Source organism: Microchirus variegatus (assembly GCF_963457635.1).
Source record: "Microchirus variegatus genome assembly, chromosome: 10".
Classification (NCBI taxonomy): Eukaryota; Metazoa; Chordata; class Actinopteri; order Pleuronectiformes; family Soleidae; genus Microchirus; species Microchirus variegatus.
This window is the reverse complement of record NC_139811.1, coordinates 21324578-21334209: the sequence shown is the minus strand read 5'-3', so window position 1 is coordinate 21334209 and position 9632 is coordinate 21324578. Positions and strand designations below refer to the sequence as shown.

The following is a 9632-nucleotide window of genomic DNA, read 5'->3' as shown; positions in this document are numbered from 1 at the left end:
ATTTGCAATCAAAACAAAGTCATTTTGAAAAACCTGCTCGATCTCTTTTCCACTGAGATACATGTCGTACATATTCATTAGAGGGATGAAAAGGAAAGAAGTAGTAATTGGAATGTATTATTATTTAATTGATACATTTTTCACAATTAGTGCAGGAATTGCAGAATCTATTCAAACAATACCAAAAAACACATAATTAGAAATGTAATATTCACTGCATTTGCTTTTTTATTGAACTGTACCTTTAACAAGAAGGAGTCCTCTGCTTTTCCTGTCAGTTGTAACCAAATCTTCTGCTTGTTATTCTCCGTCAGCACATCAGTTGCAGCCAGCTGGGGGAACTTCTCTAATGATGTGTCCATGGAAACAAGGCAAAGGGTCACATGTGGCTCATCACTCAACATGGGAAAAGTCTCCTGTCTCCTGATTTTTTTTCTTCTCTCAAATGGTGTCAAAACACATCAAAATGAAAGAGGTCAGTGCTTTGGAGAATGTTTTTGTGTTTGCGCGTCCACTCCCAATCAGTCATCCCGTAAACTTGCATTAACGAAACACAAAGCAGCATTAAAATAATCAACCGAGGCTCTTAACATTTATTATCCAATCATGGCCCATTCAACGATCGAGTATTGATCGCCGTTTGATTTGAACTGAAAAAAAAATAGGGGATGAGGAATTAATTCTGAATGCCAGGCAGCAGCAACGTCTTGAATGACGCCAGTGTTGTTGTTTTTTAACCTTTTTAAGACATCTGATGTTTGCAGTGGGGATGTTTGTGCTATTTCCACAAACAGAGCAGTTATCTAGATATAGAAAACCAATTTCCAGTTCCCCACCCCCCACCTAATATTTGGGTTTAAATAGTTCCACGTCCTCCGGTGAATGCTTCAGAAACTCCTCTTTTTTGGTATTTTAAATAAGAGGAATGATATTACTGTAATAGAAAAGATGTGGACAAGCGTTGATGCTGATGGGGGGGGACGCACTGGTGAATTATCAGTTCTTCATCATGAGATGGCTGCGGCTCCTGTGATAATGGCCACGTGTGAAATCATGCCTGTGCTTAGAGAGAGAGAGAGAGAGAGAGAGAGAGAGATAGGGAGAGAGACACCTCTCCCTGCAAGTATGTAATTAATGTTCCTGTGCCTATTTAAAGCATTCGTGCCTTTTCTCGCGTGTGCAAACAGATGAGTGGGAAAGTGCCTGACATGTTCTCTATGATGTTCACCATCCACACAACCGTCTTCACATGTGCTGTCAATATTACTGTGAGACACCGTCACAACAGGTGTCAGCGGCCAGTATTCTGTGTGTGTGTGTGTGTGTGTGTGTGTGTGTGTGTGTGTATTGTATTTGTTACCTTTTTAGGACCTTCTCGCTGGCATAAACACTGACCTCGCCAGGACCTGTCGTCCTCATGGAGACCAAAACCTGGTCCCATTGAGGCAGAACCTTATTTCCGAGGAACTGGGCGGAGATTGTTGTTAGGGTTAGGGTGAATTCCAATTCCTTGCTTAACCCTCAATCTTAACCCTCAATCTCAAAAATGTGTGCTCCCTCTAGTGCAAGTGCTGTCCCGATTCTCAGAAAAATTAAGTTGAGGGGCAAGTTTAAGGGCTGTATCGCCCTCAATATTGAGATTTTCCGAGACCACCCTTGGGAACAAGGGACCCAGAATGCATTGCGTGTTTTCACATAAGAAGATGGCGTCGAAAGCAGCGAAGCGAGTGCGATAGAAATGAAGTATTTTCTTTGTTAATAGAGATATAAAAATGATGAAAACCATTGTATTATCTTAGTTTAGGCTCATATTATGGATTACTGACGTTATTGTTGTGTAACATTTATTTTTATTTTACGATCTTTTGTTAATAGCCGGCCGGTGCGGACACGCGATCGTTTGCTATGGTTTACTTTTCAATAAGTCGTGGTGTGTGGTAACTGTCAGCTGAATATGTCCGTGGTTGTGGTATTTGTATGAGTATCATCTTATAACTAACTGACAACCTAATAACTTGACTGAAATAAAATAACAAATAAATAATCGTGACATAAATGTGTTCTTCTTCTTCTTCTTTTTTGGAGTTGACAGACTGGACGCAGCTTTCGCGTTATTCTGCCCCCTACAGTCTGAAGACGTATCTGCATTTAAGGGGTGTCCCATTTCTAAGTGACAAAATAACCCTCAACACTTGGTTTTGAGAGCCAGTTAAGATTAAGGGTTGAGCTTGAGGGTTAAGATTGAGGGCTAAGATAGGAATTGGAATTGACTCTTATTGTCCTACACGCACATGTGTTCATGTTGCAAAGACCTAAATCTGTTCACATTATCACATTATGGGGACTAATGTCTTCCTTATAGGGACACAAAACAGGTCACCATAATGTAAATGATTACATATGTGAAGACATGTTGTAAGGCCAGTGCTAGTTATGGTTGATGGTCAAATGGTTGAAAATATTTTTAGTCAATGTCCTCTGAAGTATGGAAACCACACTGCGTGTGTTCGAGTGTGTGTGTGCGTGCGTGTGTTTTCATGTCCCATTCAAGTGTTGCTCGAAAATAACGGCATTGAAAATACCGTTTGACCAAATGAAGCACAACAGAGTGTCAGTGTGACTGACAGCTGGACCTGGTTCACCGACGTCGCCATGAGAATTGTGTTCGGCGACATCCCTCAGCAACAGTCAACTGATGCCTTCAGGTGCACACCGTAAAAAATCCAACTTTTCATATTCACCTCAAAAAGAGCGCTATATGTTTCAAGCAACCAAAACCGAAACCTAAAAAGAAAATTGCTCGTAATTTAAGTGTAACTCTTTTGTGGCCAGTCAGAGCAGAGGCACTAATGCTGTGTTCCATTTACTTTGGAATTCAGAAGTCAGAACTTGGGGAAACAAGAAGCTAGCCACTCTTGGCAACACCTGTCAACAACATATTGCTCTATACATTTTGCACACACAAACAGCGTAGCAACATGTCCACTGATATCAATTTAACTGTGCAAGGTGTGAAAATGATTTACTGTGAAACAAATAAAACACGATTGTAAACAGTGCTGTAAGTGGGCTGGTACGCTGGATTTCCACTGGGCGCAGTCGCCATTGCTGATCGCTTCCATTCCAACCAATGAGAGCATTTCCACGGGCAGCGTGCCAGAAGTGGCTCGCTGTGCTGCAGCGCTATTGATAGGCAGCGGTTCAGTTTTTGCCATTGCCGTTGCTAAATCGCGTCAAGCTCAACAGAGCAGATCGCACCAGACAGCAAGTCCGACACAGAATCAAAGTAAAACACTTCCGCCCCCCTTTCAAAATAAAACACAATACGCAGGTCATAGCCTATCACAACTAATTATACTAAGTATATGAAGATCTTATTCATCAATAATATCAATGTTGTGGGTCCTCCTAAATCTACACTACACTACACTGCAATCAACCCGTGGTTGCTCGGCAGCTGAGACTATATTGACTGCAATGACTGGTAGGGGGCGCCACATGCCAAAACATGATTTCAAAACATAAACGCATAATGCAAATAGTTTGGCTGTACTGTTGTTGTTGGTGAGTTTAGTTTGTTATATGAACATTATTCCTGAATCTCTGTGACATATTAGGAGGATTTTATGGCCAGTTGATTTAGATTTATTACATAATGCACCTATAATGATCTGTTGGAACCGACCGCCCACCGCCTAAATTACCTGGCAACAGTTGTATAAGGAGAGTACCGGCACTTATTTTTTTCCACTTAAAGCACTGAGTGTAATTAATGTACAGCAGCAGAAAGTCCTATATCAAGGTTGGTGATGGAGCTCCAACTTTGTAAGTTGGTTCCATGGTTAAATATTCCACTGTTTGATCGTTTTTTTCATACAGTACATATACATACAAATTCATAAAATATGCAAAAGTAGTAGACATAGTAGTAGTAAACACAATACACAGACCAAAACATACAAATGTCTATAATTTTTTATTGTAGTTATTGTAATCATGATTAATTTGATTTGTATTACTTTATTTCACTTTTGTTCAACACAAAAAGTCCCTTTCACATTAAAAATAAATTTAAATTTAAAAATCTGAAAATCAATAAACGACCAATCAACATTTCACTTTTAGCTATCTTAATGGCTAACTTGTAATCTGCTAACCATGTTTACATTGAAAAAAGAAAGCAATAGTGAATGTTCATAGTCTAATAGTTGAATTTATTCAACTTAGATAAAGACAATGTTTAAATAGGATAACGATGGTTTCACAGAAGGTGTATATTAAACATTTTATTCTTCAAATGTACCTGGCACAGTTACAACAACCTCACCTTTTTTGAGATATGCTCGTAATTGTCATATTTCCGACAGTAGACACAGACAGTGAAGTGTCCCTCCCGCTTCCTCTGACCATATTTGGGCGAGCATCGGCGGCGCGTGAGCCCAGGAAACAAGAGCAGAGGGACTGAAATATGAACGTTTTCGTATGTTTTCCTCTTACAAGAAAAACATCCAACACGGTGCAGTGACTGAAGTTAGACCGTGACGACAACAGCGAGTTAGACACTCAGAGACACAGGGAGACACAGAGACACAGCTGTCCTGACATACAGGTGAGCTGAGCTGGGATTATTTCATCATTGAGCCCCTTTTTGGGGGGTAAAATTACGACTGTAGTTTAAAAAATGCGTCAGAGGCTGCTTAATTTGCACTTGTTGATTAGAGCTACTGCATTTTTTAAAGTTCTGTTTGTATATCTGTTTGTCTTCCACTTTTTGTTGTCAAAATTATATTATTTATGTCAGATTGTTGTTCTTTGAAAGGGAGACTTTTCACTGAATGGTTTAAACCACTGTTTTTGTTGTTGTTTTTTGTTTTGTTTAAAAAAAAAAAAAAAAAAAATGTGCATATGGTAATAAACTCCATATATATTGTGTGTCATAACCTGTCAAAAACCCAAGTTTTCCATCCTCATCTCATTTTAACATCAAGTCATCATGTAGCTGAAGTTATTTTTGAGTAAAACACAGATTAAGGTATAAACACACTGCTGATTTCAGTGAAAGGGTGCATGATTGTGTTGTTTTTGTTGCTGCTGCTTTATATGAAGACTCCACAGGTGGAAAGTGTTGTATAGCTTTGCTGCTTGTATCCATCGCTAAATGAACTGTTATTATAAAGAGTACATTTGCTAATATACCACAACATTAGCTATCAATTAAAAAAAAAAAAACACATCATACACACAGATGTAACACAGCTGGATGGCTCAATGTCACTTTTTCCAGTAATAGATCTCATATAATCTTTTTTTTTTTTTAGATAAATTCTACTCATAATTTTCTCTTTTCTTATTTTATCTTAAAATAAATCCACATAGCTCACATGATCACTGCATGTACAGTATGTGCTCCATGAACCATTTGCATGATATTCAGGGTTTTTGAATCGTACCAGATTTTAGGTTTTTCTTTTAACGATATCCGATTCCGTGATTTTGCACACGGATGCCAACACGTCTCATCCCTAACACTTGTGATTCTTCATTCTGAACCCCCGGAATCAAAAGTGGTGCTTTTGTTCTGACCTATTCACATCTATCGATCGTTGCTTTTAACCCTCTCTTAGCCACTCATGCACAGTTGGAGATTTTTTCACTCTGTGTGTGTGTGTGTGTGTGTGTGTGTGTGTGTGTGTGTGTGTGTGTGTGTGTGAATCAATTGCCGGTGCTTGTGCACACAGTCAAACGCACACTCATACCTCTCTGCTAGAGCTATCTTTACCCCCCGCTAATGGCAACAGCAACAGCGAACCTCTAATTTACCTGCATTTTAAATAATGACAGTGGTCAAGAGTGCAGCACATTTCACCTCCAGTCTCCTGTGTTCTTATTTCACTGTTCACTGTTCTGTGTATTTTAGCATGGCGGTGTTAGATGTATGGGTGGATATATGTGTGTTTAGGATGTTTTGCATCTGTTGGATGAACACAAAATACTCAAACCTACTCATTTCCAGTCATTTTAACTAAGTAAACGCCCCTCTTCTGCAGCATATTCTCCCCAATGCCAGATTTTGCGCTCCAAGTTGAAATGCGCGGGGGGTTAATTCAGTGATTTTGTTTTGATGCATATTGCGGTGAGTGAGTGCAGTGAGGTCTTGAGGCAATACGATGGAAAATCACCATGATTTGTGAAAGTTGTCCGTCAGACCTGAGCGAACATTGTCATTACAAAGTCATTTAACTCAGTGGTTGTCAAACCACCTGAGAAAATACTGAACTCTGGCAGTACACACCATTATTGGCAAGGTTTAAATTACAGTGGTGTAAACAGGTCGAGCAACATACTTTTCACAGGAGGTATTGGTGGTACAGGAACCACCGTTTTAGAAACCTGGGTTTAACCAATAACTGAAATCATCTTTGCCTGTTGTTTTCATATACTTTAAAGGATGAGACTCTGAGTGTAACTCCTTCTTCTGCCTTGTGGGGAGGTTATAACGCCACTTATTATGAGTCCATTAGTTATTAATTAAGCATCCCCTCTTATTATAACAGAGAGGCTCAATTCTGTCTTTAAAGGAGTGCCTCCACAGTGTTTTTCCTCTTGCTGCTCACTCAGTGAAATTATTAAAGTTATGATAGCGCCGTATAAATATAGTGTTGAGTTGTAGTGTTAATTATAGCAAGTGTGAGTGGTTGCGTGAACACAGCGTATCACTTGTATTGTTGCACAGTGTCTTGTACGGTCCGATTGATGTTTGAGGTGGCATCATTGCTTTTCCCTAAAGACTCAATAGCTGCTGGGTTTTTTTTTGTCTGCCAGAATGAAACAAAAGGGTGTATTATCTGCTGTATAATAAGCCCCTGCCATTGTTTAAGTTTGTGCGCAGTTGTCAGAAGATTTCTGCTTTCAGCTTTGGCTGTGGCGCAGACAGACGCCCTTTACCAAAGCTCCCAGCCCTCAGTTACGGAGGATTTTCTCTGGCTGTCAGTCAGTTTCCAAGCCAAAGTGCTCGTCATGTGCCTTGACAACACAACCACTAGATGCACTGTTTCGTTTTGCTGGATTATAGATTATGTGTTATCTGCAGGTGCATGCAGTATAGGCCACATCAATGACTGCATGTATGCATTTTTTTTTTCTAACTCAAATCCCCTGTAAAGCTTGTTAAAGGTTTAAAACAGAAAGTGACATTTTCATCCCCACAGTATGTCCACTAACATTGGTCACATAATACATTGATTGCCACTGATGAGGCTTTTGGTTTTGGCTTTAATGGTCTGATAGTCCTGGTTGTGTCTTTCAGAGACACTTCAGTATAATCTACTTAGAGACATGATTTGAATATATGTCTCCTCGGGCTCGTGCGGTTAACTGATGGAGGTCACAATGTGCTTTTTATTCAATAACATTGCTGTCAGTGTCATTATGGTTAATATCCTCCTCCAGGAGACTCGGAAGGAATGTAAGGCACTAAATGTATGCTTTTATAGAAGGAATACAGATGATTCTCTTTTACGCCCTCCTATTTAGCCCATTTTCCACTGGTAAAAAACCACACCAATAACCACAGATGTCTAGGGGCGTTAAAAAAAGGGGATAAACTAAAATACTGCAATATTTAATGGCATGACACTGTATTATTGCATGCATGTGCTGTAATTATATGGGAATATCCTCGACATTTGTTTACTATGGTGTTTTTTGTTGTTGTAGTAAATCCTCCGATCACTAGCTGGCAGCAGGCTTTAGTCCATTCTCTTCCTGTCCGACCACTCCACTTACCAGACAAAGAAAACTATATATTGTTTACATTATTATTTAGACATAGTTTATTTATTTTGTCTGTTGCGATATGAATATGTAAAATATATATTTATTTACTCCTCTGGTGAGTAATTTTTTACATCACAAATAAACTCAAACAATGTGTCATGAAGCAGGAAACGCAACAGAAGGAAGCACCGATGTTTGCGCAATCATCGCGTTCCACAGCATCACACTCGGTGTCTCCGATGGCAAAAGAAAGCAGAAGAAATTAGCACATTAATTACGCTGTTGTCATGAATGCCATTAGTTTAAATGACCATCGTGGAGGAAAGTTAAATATTTGTGGGTGGTAATGGTTTTATATGACCAGTGGACAGAGGACTATGGAAATGTGCAAATTTGTTCTACTACTGCTTGATTCTTGCAGTCTGGAGACTCACATTATACCAGTTCTGTTGCAACGTTGTGGTGTGCACTGTTCAAGCAGAAATCGAAAATCATTCAGTCGTCGTTTTCCTAAACACTGGTTTGTGAGATTGAAAATTGATGGCCGTTTTTTCCCGAGAGTTTCTTCTGCATTTGAAAGAAAACGTGTATAACTGCTAACATCTGTGTAAAAGCGCTCTGAAGTCTGCAGATGGAACAAACACTTTGAGAAAATGCTCCAGCACAAAGGATTAGTATAGTTTAAAAAGGTGTGTTAGTGAGAACCAAACAATGGCCATTGTGAAGTGACACTGCTGCTGCAGAACACAGCTCAAACACGGTCACTGTATTGATGTACTTCATATCTGGCAGTCTTTTGTCCTGTATGTGCACGTCAGGAAAGGGATAAGAAGTAGGAACAGTAGGTACACTGTAAAAACAAATCCATGACACTGAACATTTTCTGACATTTTATGGACCAATCGATTACTCGATGAATCGAGAAAATAATCAACGTATAAATTCATTATGAAAATAAGTGTTAGTTGCACCTCTAAAATATTTTTTTTACGATTTTGCGTAAATTTTCACCGAGATACGAACAGCTCATAACAAAAATACAGAGCAGTAGCAAACGGTAATTATTGTCTAAATCAGCTTGGGTTTTATAAGCTTAAGTCGAAAAAAGTGTTTGAAACTGAATGAATTCTGCACTAAAAACTACATTTAGAAGCCCTGGTTTCCTCAGAGAAGTGTAATTTCCATTTGTATTAATAAAATAAGCACATCAATTAAGACAAAAGACAAAAAACAACAATAAACAATGTTATTATGGTTTTCAAACATAATTTCTGATGCATTGATTGTACCCGTATGAATCGTAATTGAACCTATTGATTCCCACCACTGAGTGTGTCTTGTATAAACTGTGTTCATATATATACATATATATGTATATATATGAATTGTGTTCATATATATACATATATATATGTATATATATCACTCTGCATGTTTTCATGATCTTCTTCAGGGTTCTTTGCCCCCACACCCCGCCCCCAAGCCCAGCCATTATAGAATTCCGTTTACCTGTATTTACCAGCTCCTTTTTTTGCCTGCCGTTACCATAGAGACACTCCAATTCTATCAGCACAGCAGCTTTGGCTACCAGGCTCATTGGCTCTCACAGGAGAGAGACACTGGTAAGCAAGTGTTTCCCTGGCATGACTTTGACACCAGTGTGGTGGAAAAGGCATTTACTTGGCTTTGACGGTGTTTCCTTGGCAGCCGGCGCCCCACCGACGGTGGCTCATCGACCCATTTTGTCACTGAGGGTTGACGGCTGAGACAGAGTGAAATCCTGTTGGGAGCGATCCACTCCTGTAATTGAAATGAGTTCATCTGGGAGACAGCTGCTCTGCAGTGCCTGTTTGCTG

The 9632-nt window shown here is 39.4% G+C and overlaps 1 protein-coding gene across 1 annotated transcript in view; it reads left to right on the top strand.

The window, feature by feature from the left end:
• Positions 1-4525: 4525 nt before the first annotated feature.
• The window catches only part of baiap3 (BAI1 associated protein 3), a gene marked incomplete at its 3' end in the record, with an annotated part of 53944 nt that continues 48837 nt past the window's right edge, over positions 4526-9632 (top strand). Inside the window, 1 exon segment of the mRNA XM_083895877.1 lies at positions 4526-4609.